Source organism: Hyaena hyaena, unplaced genomic scaffold, assembly GCF_003009895.1.
Source record: "Hyaena hyaena isolate Hyena2069 unplaced genomic scaffold, ASM300989v1 scaffold_1604, whole genome shotgun sequence".
In the NCBI taxonomy this organism is placed as follows: domain Eukaryota; kingdom Metazoa; phylum Chordata; class Mammalia; order Carnivora; family Hyaenidae; genus Hyaena; species Hyaena hyaena.
In genome coordinates, this window is record NW_024082239.1 from 191327 (window position 1) to 204040 (window position 12714).

Genomic DNA, 12714 nt, shown 5'->3' on the forward strand with positions numbered 1-12714 from the left:
GTTTAAGTAGCTCAAGCAGCTGAGACTCATGACGATGACCACATGCATGGAAAGCAGTCCAAGATCCCTTAAGAGGTATTGTTTAGGAGTCGAATCCTTGTTCCTATTCCCGAGAAGCAGAGAGGACGGTGAGCCCCCAAATTAGAAGGTATCTCAAAAGAATCTACAGCCTCCTGCTAAATAGCAGAGCCATGCTCTCTGACCTTTTGTGGGAATTATGTCCTGTTTCTACTGGCTGTGAATTATTCCCCTGGGGTTGCTGCAGACACCAGTTCTCACAGCATCACACAGCATGCTGTATGAGCACCCTAGAGCCGCGGGAGACAGAATGTAAATGTGTTGGCTGAGGGGAGGGAAAAGGAAGATGTGGGCCAAAAATGAGGATGGAAATATGTTGATTGAAAAAAAATAATGGAGTTAAAAGTGGAAGAAATTTTTCCAACATCAATGAGGAAAAGTGTCAGAGGAGAGGAACCTTCTCTCTTTCAGCTTTTCTGCCACAATGTCTAACTGCGTAGTCTTCCAAAGAGATCATAGATAACCCCAGTTCATAGAGACATTAACGTTCCCATGACTTTTCATTGTTTGCACAAAGGGAGAGTAATGAATATTGTTGATTGATAATACAAAAGTGATGGGTAATATTTATTGAGCACTTGCTATGTGATATATACTATGCCAGACACTTTCCCTCCATCACTAATCTCATTTAATTCCTGGAATAATTACAAGAGGTAGGCACCATTATCCCTACTTTACAGACAATTAATAAGCATCATGTCTTGGATTCAGACCCTGGCTTGCCTGACTCCAAAGTTCGTTGTTTCCTCTTCACATGTATGCTTCCCAACTGTTGTGTAGGTGGCCAGGAGCAAGCAGTAACGCACGGAGCTTAGGCAGTGAGGAAGGGGGCATGTTCCTTAAGGATTTAGTTGAAAAGTTTTGAATTTTTGAGCTTTTAAAAAGTTCTGTCAAACAAATTCACAAAAATGCAAATTCACAAAAAGTCTCACCTTTATACATTGATCAATCACATTCTATCTGGTATGACTTGGAGAATTGAAATTTTATGTGCAGTAACTATAGAATTAACTAATTTATGATTTTAGTAAATTCAGTGGCAGCTGTGCTAAGAACATGCTTCTGGGGTGAGAACAGCTAGTTGCAGGGTTTATCCGCTGAAACAAAAGAGCATAAACTAAAATCTTTGGCAAGTCTGGCCAGAATCAAGTGCCTGGTTTTTTGAGGCATTTAGTTTGTCCTCTTACAGACGAATGTGATTCTTCTCTTTTTATTAAACATTGGCTTCTCACTAGAACATAACCTCCCTGCAAACAAGGATTTTGCCTATTTTGTTTCACTATTCTATCCTCAGAATCATTTCCCAGCATGTAATACACAACACACAAGTTCAATGAACTAAATGAATTGACATTACACAAAATGTTACAGTTCAGCTTTCTGCCACAGTTGTATTCCACCAAACGCTTTGTCTATAAACAGAAGATTATGCCCAGTGTCACTTTTCCTTGCAAGGAGTTTCCTGATAGCAAGGCTAAAAGTGTTGAAGTGGGAACTTTACCATCCATCTCTATTTACCTTTTATAATTGAACTTTTAAATTGGCAAAATGGATCAATGTTTGAAGGCAGGAGATTTGAATGTGAGATTGAAGTTGATGAAAATATATAACATAATGAGATAAATTTAGAGGAGCCCAAGAACACAGGGAATGAAGTTATAAATATAGACATAGATAGATATAACATTATCCCTTAGACTCCCCACAATGAATCTGATAGCTGTCAATACCCCAATTACAACTAGTTAGTAAGGTAATGAGCAGCAATAATAAATCTAAAACTTGTGTGACATATCAACACAGGAAGTTAGGAAGATTACTCTTTTTAAACATAAGCTATTTGACCGGGGTACTTAAGACCATTTAATTGTGAAAGGATAGTCATTTTAATAAATGGCTTTGGGAAGACTTGATATTCATATGCAAAAAAAAAAAAAAAAAGATAAAAGAAGTAGGATCCCTATCTAACACAATATAAAAAATTAACTCAGATATTAAAAAAAAAAAAGGGGGGGGGCACCTGGGTGGCTTAGTCGGTTAAGCGTCCGACTTTCACTTAGGTCATGATCTCGCGGTTGGTGGGTTCGAGTCCCGCGTCGGGCTCTGTGCTGACTGCCAGCTCAGAGCCTGGAGCCTGTTTCAGAGTCTGTGACTCCCTCTCTCTCTGACCCTCCCCTGCTCACGCTGTCTCTCTCTCTCTCTCCTAGAAAATAAATAAAAATAAAAATATTAAAAAAAATTAACTCAGGATGGATCAAAGACTTAAGCACAAAAGCTAACACTATAAAAATCTTAGAAGAAAACATGAGAGGAAAGATTCGTGACATTGGATTTAACAATGATTTCTTCAATACTAAAAACACAAAAACAAAGAAAAAAATGCAAAATGGACTTCATCAAAATTAAAACTTTTGTACATCAAAGAACACCATCAACAGATTGAAAGGGCAGCCCACACAAAATAGGAGAAGATATTTGCAAAACAAGTTTCTAAAAACAGATTGCTATCCAGAGTGTATGAAGAACTCATAACTCAACAACAATAACAAACAAACAAAAAACTTCAGAAACAGGTAAAGGAGCCAGTACCGTATTGTTTTGATGACTACAGCTTTGTAATACAGCTTGGGTCCAGAACTGTGATGCCTCTGGCTTTGTTTTTCTTTTTCAGGATTGCTTTGGCTATTTGAAGTCTTTTCTGATTCCATAAAAATTTTAGGATTACTTGTTCTAGCTCTGTGAAGAATGCTGGTGTTAATTTGATAGGGATTGCATTGAATATGTAGATTGCTTTGGGTAGTATTGACATTTTAACAATATTTGTCCTTCTACTCCATGAGCAGTTTTCCTTTTTTTTTCTTTTGGTGTCTTCAAGTTCTTTCATAAGCTGTCTATAGTTTTCAGTTTACAGTTCTTTTATCTCTTGGTTAAGTTTATTCCTAGATATTTTATGGTTTTCTGTGCAATTCTAAATGGGATCCATTTCTTGATTTCTCTTTCTGCTGCTTCATTATTTTTATAGTGTATAGAAATGCAACCAATTTGGGGTGCTTGGGTGGCTCAGTCCGTTAAGCATTCGACTTCAGCTCAGGTCATGATCTCACCGTTCGTGGGTTCGAGCCCCGAGTCGGGCTCTGTGCTGACAGCTATCTCAGAGCCTGGAGCCTGTTTTGGATTCTGTGTCTCCCTCTCTCTCTGACCCTCCCCTGCTCCCGTTCTCTCTCTCTCTCTCTCTAAGAAATAAATAAAACATTAAAAAATTTTTTTAAATGAAACCAATTTCTGTGCATTGATTTTATATCCTGCAACTTTGCTAAATTCATGTATCAGTTCTAGTTAGCAGTTTTTGGGTGGAGTCTTTAGGTTTTCCACATATAATTTATTTTTTTTTAATGTTTTTATTTATTTCTGAGAGACAGAGAGAAACAGCATGAGCAGGGGAGGGAGATACAGAGAGAGAGGGAGATACAGAATGTGAAGCAGGCTCCAGGCTCTGAGCTGGCTGTCAGTGCAGAGCCCCACGTGGGGCTTGAACTCACGAGACATGAGATCACTACCTGAGCTGAAGTCAGATGCCCAACCAACTGAGCCACCCAGGTGCCCTTAGGTTTTCCACATCAAGTATCATGCCATCTGTGAAGAGTGAAAGTCTGACTTCTTTCTTGCCAATTTGGATGCCTTTTATTTCATTTTGTTGTCTAACTGCTGAAGGCAGGACTTCCAACACTATGTTGAACAATGGTGGACATCCTTGTTGGGTTCCTGACCTTAAAGGGAGAAAGCTCTCAGTTTTTCCCCAATGAGGATATTAGCTGTAGGACTTTCACATATGGTCTCTATGATGTTGAGGTATGTTTCTTCTATTCCTACTTTATTGAGGGTTTTTATCAAGAAAGGATACTGTATTTTGTCACTTTTTCTGCATCTATTGAGAGAATCATGTGGTTCTTATCCTTTCTTTTATTAATATTATCTATCACATTGCTTGATTTGCAGATGCTGAACCATCCCTGCAGCTCAGGAGTAAATCCGACTTGACGGTGGTGAATAATTCTTTCAGGGTATTGTTGGGTTCATGCTAGCATCTTGTTGAAAAAATTTTCATTCCATGTTCATCAGGGAGATGGTCTGTAATATTCCTTCTTAGTGGGATTTTTGTCTGGTTTTAGAGTCAAGGTAATTCTGGCCACATAGAATGAGTTTGGAAGTTTTCCTTCCATTTCTATTTATTGGAACAGCTTCTAAAGAATAGTTATTAACTCTTCTTTAAATGTTTGGTAGAATTCTCCTGGGAAGCTTCTGGCCCTGGACTCTTGTTTGTTGGGAGATTTTTTATTACTGATTCAATTTCTTTACTGCTTATGTGTCTGGTGAAATTTTCTACTTTTTCTTATTTCACTTTTGGGAGTTTATATGTTTTTAGGAATTTGTCTCTTTCTTCCAGATTGCCCAATTTGTTGGCATATAAAGTGACCCACAAGTGTATGGCCAATTAATCAACAAAGAAGGGAAGAATGTCCAGTGGAAATAGACAGTCTCTTCAACAAATAGGGTTGGGAAAACTGGACAGTGACATGCAAAAGAATGAACATGAGCCACTTTCTTATACCATACACAAAAATAAACTCAAAATGTATGAAAGACTTCAGTGTAAGATAGGAAATAATCAAAATCCTTGAGGAGAAAACAGGCAGCAACCTCTTTGACTCGGCTGTACCAACTTCTTACTATACATATATCTGGAGACAAGGAAAACAAAAGCAAAAATGAACTATTGGGACCTCATCAAGATAAAAAGGTTCTGCACAGCAAAGGAAATAATCAGCAAAACTAAACAGTAAGCTACAGAATAGGAGAAGATATTTGCAAATGGCATATCAAATAAAAGGTTAGTATAGAAAATCTATAAAGAGCTTATCAAACTCAACACCCAAAAACCAAATAATCCCAGTGAAGAAATGAGCAAAAGACATGAACAGACGCTTTTCCAAAGAAGACATCCAGATGGCTAACAGACACATAAAATATGCTCAAATTCATTCATTATCAGGGAAATAAAAATCAAAACCACAATGAGATATGGCCTCACAGCTATAAGAATGGCTAATATTAAACAACTCAGGAAACAATAGATGTTGGCAAGGATAAAGAGAAAGGGGAGCACTTTTGTGCTGCTGGTGGTAATGCAAACTGATAAAGCTTCTCTGGAAAATAGTATGGAGGTTTCTCAAAAAATTAAAAATAGAGCTACTCTACAATCCAGCAGTTGCACTCTAGATACTTATCCAAAGGATATAGAAATGTTGATTTGAAGGGGCACATGCATCCCAATGTTTATAGCAGCACTATCAACAATAGCCAAATTATGGAAAGAGTCCAGATGTCTGTTGACTGATGAATGGATAAAGAAGATGTGGGGTGTGTGTGTGTGTGTGTGTGTGTGTATCTATCTGTCTGTAATGGAATACTACTTGGTGATCAAAATTAAAATTAGAAAACCCTTACCAACCACAAAAGTAAAATTTAGTAAACTGAACTTCATGAAAATCAACAATTTCTGCTCATAAAAATGCACCTTTAAGAAAATGAAAAAATAAGCTACGAACTGGAAGATAATATTTTCAATACATATAACTGACAAATACTCCAAAATATACAAGAAACTTCCATGAATCAAGAAAAAGGCACAGTCCAGTTAAAAATGGGGGAAAACTTCACATGACAACTTGCCTGTCATTAGTCATTGGGGAAAAGTGCAATGGAAAACACAATGAGATATCATTTCATACCCACCAGAATAAATGATAACTTAAAAGTCGAACACTACCTGTGTTAAAGATTAGTGAACATCTAGAACTTTGAGTCACTTTTGGAGTAAGGGTGGAAGTTTCTCATAAAAAGACTTATCCTAGGACTTAGACACTCTCCACCTGGTACTGAACAAAGAGATATGAAAACCTAGGTCCACAAAAAGACTTGTAGAGAATTTTATACCATTTATTCATAATAGCCCCCAGCTATGTAATCAGCTCAGATGTGTCCATCAACAACAACAATAAACAAAAACTGTGGTATAGTCATACTACAGTAATAATACTCAGCAATTAGAAGCAATGAGCTACTAAGAGAAGAAACGCCATGGGTGACTTTTATGGAAACGGTATACATGTTTATTGTTGTTGTGTTTATACAGGTGTATGCAGCTGTCAAAATTCACTGACTCTACCCCTATGATCTTCACGTTCTACTGTATATACCCACAAATCCTAAAAATTCCAATTCTCAGCCGTTTAAAAGATACACACTTTAAAGTAGAGAAAAATAGGTTTAAATTAAAAAATAGGAGGGGTTCCTGGGTGGCTTAGTCGGTTAAGCGTCCGACTTTCGCTTAGGTCATGATCTCGCAGTTCGTGGGTTCAAGCCCCACGTCGGGCTCTGTGCTGACTGCCAGTTCAGAGCTTGGAGCCTGCTTCAGTCTGTGACTCCCTCTCTCTCTGACCCTCCCTTGCTCACGCTGTCTCTCTCTCTCTCTCTCCTAGAAATAAATAAAACATTAAAAATAAATAAATAAATAAATACATTAAAAAATAGGAAAAGATATACCATGCAAATCTAACAAAAAGAAACCTAGTCTAGCTATATTAATATCTGACATAGAAGACTTTGATACAAGGACTGTCATAAAATATAAAGACATTTTGCATAATGATAAAAGGGTCAATTCACCAGTAAGACATAAAAATCATGCAAATAATAGTATAGCTTTAAAAATATTTTTAAAAATGTTACAGAATTCAAAGGAGAAATATGTAAATCTATAATCATACTCTACTAATAATTAATATGGAAGGATGTAAAAAAATTCGAACACTATTTATCATTTTAACTTATTTAAGTATAGTGCACATAGCAGCTGCGGAAAACACATTCTTCTCAAGTATGTGAATGTTCATAAAGATATAACATATATTGGGCCATAAAACAAGTCTCAATAAATTTAAAAAGATTTCCTGACTCAATTGTCTTCTTTTGTTGTTGTCTTGACAACGAGAAGCATTGTACTTAATTCAAAAGGTCAGTGATTTTATTTTATTTTAATTTTTTAACGTTTTATTTGTATCTGAGAGAGAGAGAAACAGCGTGAGCAGGGGAGGGTCAAAGAGAGAGGGAGACACAGAATCAGAAGCAGCTCCAGGCTCGGAGCTGGCTGTCAGCACAGAGCCCGATGCGGGGCTCGAACCCACAAACCGTGCGATCATGACCTGAGCCGAAGTCCACCGCCCAACCCGATTGAACCACCCAGGCACCCCAGAAGGTCAGCGATTTTAAACCAATAGTCCTAAAACAAGCACAAAATCCCAAGAGTGTTAAGTCCTGTACGAGCGTGACAAGGTTTACAACGGGGAGACAGCTGGTTTAGGTCCGTGATAGAAGCAGGGAGAAGGTGGGCACAGCATGGTAGAGACAAGCAGAGGTGGATCATACAGGATTTTGTTGTTCGTGTTAGAAAGTTTGACTTTTATCTAATACACGCAGTGGGTGCAGTAAGATGTTAAGCACAGAAAGGGCATGAACTTTCTATTTAAAGGTTTGCTCTGGCTACAGTATAGAGAAAGGTGGTCGGAAAACAGGAAGAACGGATGCGGTAGAACGCTTAGAAGGGTCCCACAGTTCAGGAACCACATTTTCAAAGGGAGCTGCTTACCTCCCAGGGTGGGAAATGGCTGCTGCTCTGGAGGTGACTTGGATTCGACATTGCAGATGGAACAACAGCCAAAGGAAAACAAGATGGAAAGCATCAGCGCCCCTAAGAGACTGTATTGAACCAAACTGCCCCGTAGCCTGGACGGTTTGTGCAGGAGAGATAAACTTCTGTTTTACCTAAGTCACTGGAGATGTGGGTCTCAGCACTGCAGCAGCTTGGAGACCCCAGAGGATGAGATTAATTTGCAATGAGAGGTATTATAAGAACAGCACTTATACACTGAGAAAGAGCCTGAACTCTCTTTTGTTTCTCTCTGCTTTGTTTTGAAATCTTGGGACTTTGAAAGCATAAAGACTGAGTGGAAATGTGAGTGCTGGTGATGTGAGGCAATATGCTTTGAAGGAGTGGATGATCAAGCCAATTACCCTCGGAAAACTTCTGTTATTATTGCAAAAGTAACAGCAGGAAAGAAAACAAAAGTCATAACATAAAGTCATTTACTCTCAAGAGCTGCCTTATGAAACATATAACAAAGATCCTGTAAAGTCTTTTTTTTTTCAAAGTGGAAGAATGCACAAGAACACCTGAAGTGCTCATGCAGAGTGACAGGAGGTTAAAACACAGAACCCATGAAGTCTTCTTTTATAATACTGAGTTTAATTGTAAAGGTTGGAGCTGCTGAGTAATTGAGGAACCATTTTTCAAGGCTGCCACCAAAGCCATGGTGAAACTGTGATCTAGGACAATTGATAAGGTGCCTCTGTCAAATAACATATTTGCAGGAAAATTGCGAGTATGACCAGCAGCAACTTTTCCAAGTAGTTGGAAAAGGGAATTATCCAAAGATAACTGGATGAAGTCATGGGACACCTTGTTGGTTCAGACCATTAAGTGTCCAACTTCAGCTTGGATCATGATCTCCCCATTTGTGGGTTCAAGCCCTGCAACCAGCTCTGGGCTGACAGCTCGGAGCCTGGAGCCTGCTTCAGACTCTGTGTCTCCCTTTCTCTCTGCCCCTCCCCTGCTCACACACACACACACACACACACACACACACACACACTCTCTCTCTCTCTCTCAAAAATAATAAACATTAAAAAAATTATTTAATTGGTGAAGTCACTGAACTTATGAACTCAGCTAATCCTTCGGTGTTTGCTAGCTATGAACTGAATACTGTGAAGACATTTTGCAACCACAAAATTCTGACAAATTGTACAATTGGCGAAGAGATTTTCAAATATATAGGCAACTTCCTGGCATTAATAATAGATTGGAGTATAACACAGACTGGAAATGAGGCATTGGGATGAGCTCAGATGGGCCAAATCCACGTCAGCCAGCCCCAGAGCAGACATTCCATGCAGTCCATTACACTGGAAACAAAATCTACTTGCTGATATGTTTGACAGAGAAGCTCTTGACACCTTAGAGAGGCACGACATTGTTGATCATGTTAATTACTTTCTCAGCTTGCTGGAACATGGCATGGACTATAATCAGACTCTATTTAAAAAGGTATCACTTAGGCTTTTCATATGAAAAAGTCCTCAGATCCATTTGTTAGGAGAAGATTATAAAACATTTCTTAACAAAACCTTCCATAATTGGGATTATCTGTAAGTTTAGGACCAGTAGAGGATCTTACAAATACAGTTACTAATAAAAACAACCTAATTTTATCCTTACGAGTAAAATGTCAATTCTCAGTGCTGGTTAACACTAATACACAGTCACTTTACTGATATAAAAGCTTCATCTTCATCTGAAAATAACTAATGTCAAGGTAGATATCACTTTTTACCACTGAGGTCTGTGCTCACTGAGGAACTGGTTTTAGCATATGCATTAAAATTTTGTTTACTTTATTAGTGTATTTGGTGTTGTTTGAAAGTTTAAAGTTGATATTAGTTTGTGGGAAACAGAGCAGTGTTGCGATCACAGGTGCATACACACCCAGGGTCCGAGATCTGTGAGAAAACTTGAGATTGCAGGGTTGAAAACACCCAGGAGGACTTGAGTGAAATGCCCTTGGAATGTGGCCTGTTCCTTAGTACACGGATAAGGGTGCTTTGCTTAAGGGAAGCCAGCAGTAAAAAGCACAGTGCATTCACTCCCCGTTTTGTGTTTCATCCTGCCGAAAAGACTCCTATCGTATCTTGTTTTTCTGCTCAGACCACTCCTTTTTTTTTTTTTTTCATGTTTTAATTTATTTCTAGGAGAGAGAGAGAGAGCGTGAGCAGGGGAGGGTCAGAGAGAGAGGGAGTCACAGACTGAAACAAGCTCCAGGCTCTGAGCTGGCAGTCAGCACAGAGCCTGACGCGGGGCTCGAACCCACGAACCGCGAGATCATGACCTAAGCTCAACCTACTAAGCCACCCAGGCGCCCCCCTTTCTCGTTTTTCAAACGTTCACTTATTTTGGAAGCAAGGAGGGCAGTGGGAGGGAGGGACAGAGAGAAGGGGACAGAGGATCCCAAGCAGGCTCTGCCCTGACAGCAGGGAGCCAGAAGCCAGCTCGAACTCCCTGAGATTGTGACCTGAGCCAAAGTAGGGGGCTTAGCTGACTGAGCTCCCCGGTGCCCCTTACCTCTTCTGTTCAACTAGAGAAGGCCTATCTAAAGCAAAAAGGAAGAAAATTAACACGTAGATTTTTAAAAAGTTAATAGGACCCTCTTTTTTTCAAAGACAGCATAAATGTCTATATAGTGTATATCTTAAGGGATCTATTTTAAAAGTTACTAGAATTAAAAAGTAAGCTTGGAAATGTCTTAGGATACAAGGTCTATATTCAAAGTCAGTTGTATTTCTACATACTAACAACAAACAATGAGAAATTAAAAATAATAGTGTCATTTACAATAGAATTATAAAACATGAAATACTCAAGGAAAGGTTTTAAATATTGCAATATCCATACACTGAAAACAGCAGACATTACTAAGAGAATTTAAAGAAGACCTAAATAAGTAGAAATACATTGGAAATCTTATTGTTAAAATGTCAGTTGTCAAATTGATCTAAAAATTTAATAAAACTTCAATCAGAATTCTAAGAGACTACTTTGTACAAATTTAAAAGCTGATTGTAAAATTTCATGCAAATTCAAAAACTGTAGGGCAGCCAAAACAATTTTGACAAAGCTCAAATTTGGAGGATTTAAAACACATGATTTCAATGTATATAATAAAGCTACATTGATCAAGACAATATAGATATATATTTAAGATATATAGATATTCAAGACAATAGATACACAGACCAATGGAAGTAAATGGAATCCATAAATAAATACACATAATTAATTTTTTGACAAATGTGCTACGGTAATTTAAGAGGGAAATAATAGGTTTTTTTCACATATATTATTGGAACAATTGAATATCGATGTGGATAAGAACAATATTTACCCTTATCTCACACCATATACCAAAAAAATTAACTGAAAATGCATCATTGACAAAAATGTTAAACTTAAAATTATAACGCTATAAGCAAATGTAGAAATGCGTCTTTGTGACCTTGAGTTAGGGAAAGATAACTCTAGTTGTAAAAAGAAAAGAATGAATTATAACAGAAATAATTAATAATTGGGCTTTCTTCAAAACGAGGACTTTTTACCATTCCATAAACACTGTTTTAAAAAAACTAAAAAGGCAAACAAAAACAGGTTCTTAACTATAAAGAAAAAACTAGTGGTTATCAGAGGGGAAGTGGGTGGAGGCATGGGTGAAATAGGTGACAGGGACTAAGAGTATACTTCTTGAGGTGCCTGGGGGCCTCAGTTGGTTGAGCGTTGGACTTCAGCTCAGGTCATGGTCTCATGGTTGGTGAATGTGAGCCCCACATTGCGCTAACTGTTCTTAGCACAGGGACTGCTTTGGATCCTCTGTCCCCCCTTCTCTACCCCTGCTCCACTCTCTCTCTCCCTCAAAAATAAATAAACAGTAAAAAAAAGAGTACACTTATGATGAGCACTGAGTAATTTATAGAATTTCTGAGTAATGTATAGAATATTGTACACCTGAAACTAATATAACACTATGTGTTAATCATATGGGAATTTAAAAATAAATAAAAAAATTTAAAAACCTGAAAAGATGAGGTTCAGGTTCAGAGGAAAATATATTTGATAAACTACTTGTATCTAGACTATAAGAAGAATCCTCAAAAGTCAATTTTATGAAGATATACAATCTGATAAAAATATTGACAAAAGGTTTGAACAGACACATTACTACAAAAAGAAAAATGAAGATAAAAGTTCAAAACACAAAGAGGTGCTGTCACCTAACTACTGGAATACCTAAAATTAAAAAACTAGTAAGGGCAAGTGTTGAAGAGGATGCGAAGAAATGGGAACTCTCATGTGTGGGAATGCAAATGGTACAGCCACTTTGAAAAATAGTTTAGGCATTTTTTATAGATTTACGCTTACTATTTAACCAAGCACTTCTACTTCAGAAGTCCACAAAGCCTTATATACAAATGTTCACAAAAACTTTTTTTTCATGGTAGCCAAACCATGAAACAACTGAAATGTCTTTCAGTTGGTGTATGGATAAACTAATTATGGTATATTCATACAATGGTATATGACAAAGCAATAAAAAGGATTGAACTACTTATCAGTACAACAGACAGCATGGATGAATCTCAAAAGCACTGTTACATGAAGAAGAAAAAAACACACACACACATAAAGACCACATAGTATATAATTCCAGTTATAGGAAATTCTAGAAAAAACAAAACAATAGTGACAGATAGCAGATCAATGATTGCCTGGGATGGTGCTGGTGGTAAGCAAAAGAAAATTTGGGGAGGTGATGGAAATATTCTCTATGTTGTGCTAGTGTTTATGTGATTGTATAAAATGTTTCAAAACTCATTGAATTTCATACTTAACATGAATGAATTTTACTGTAC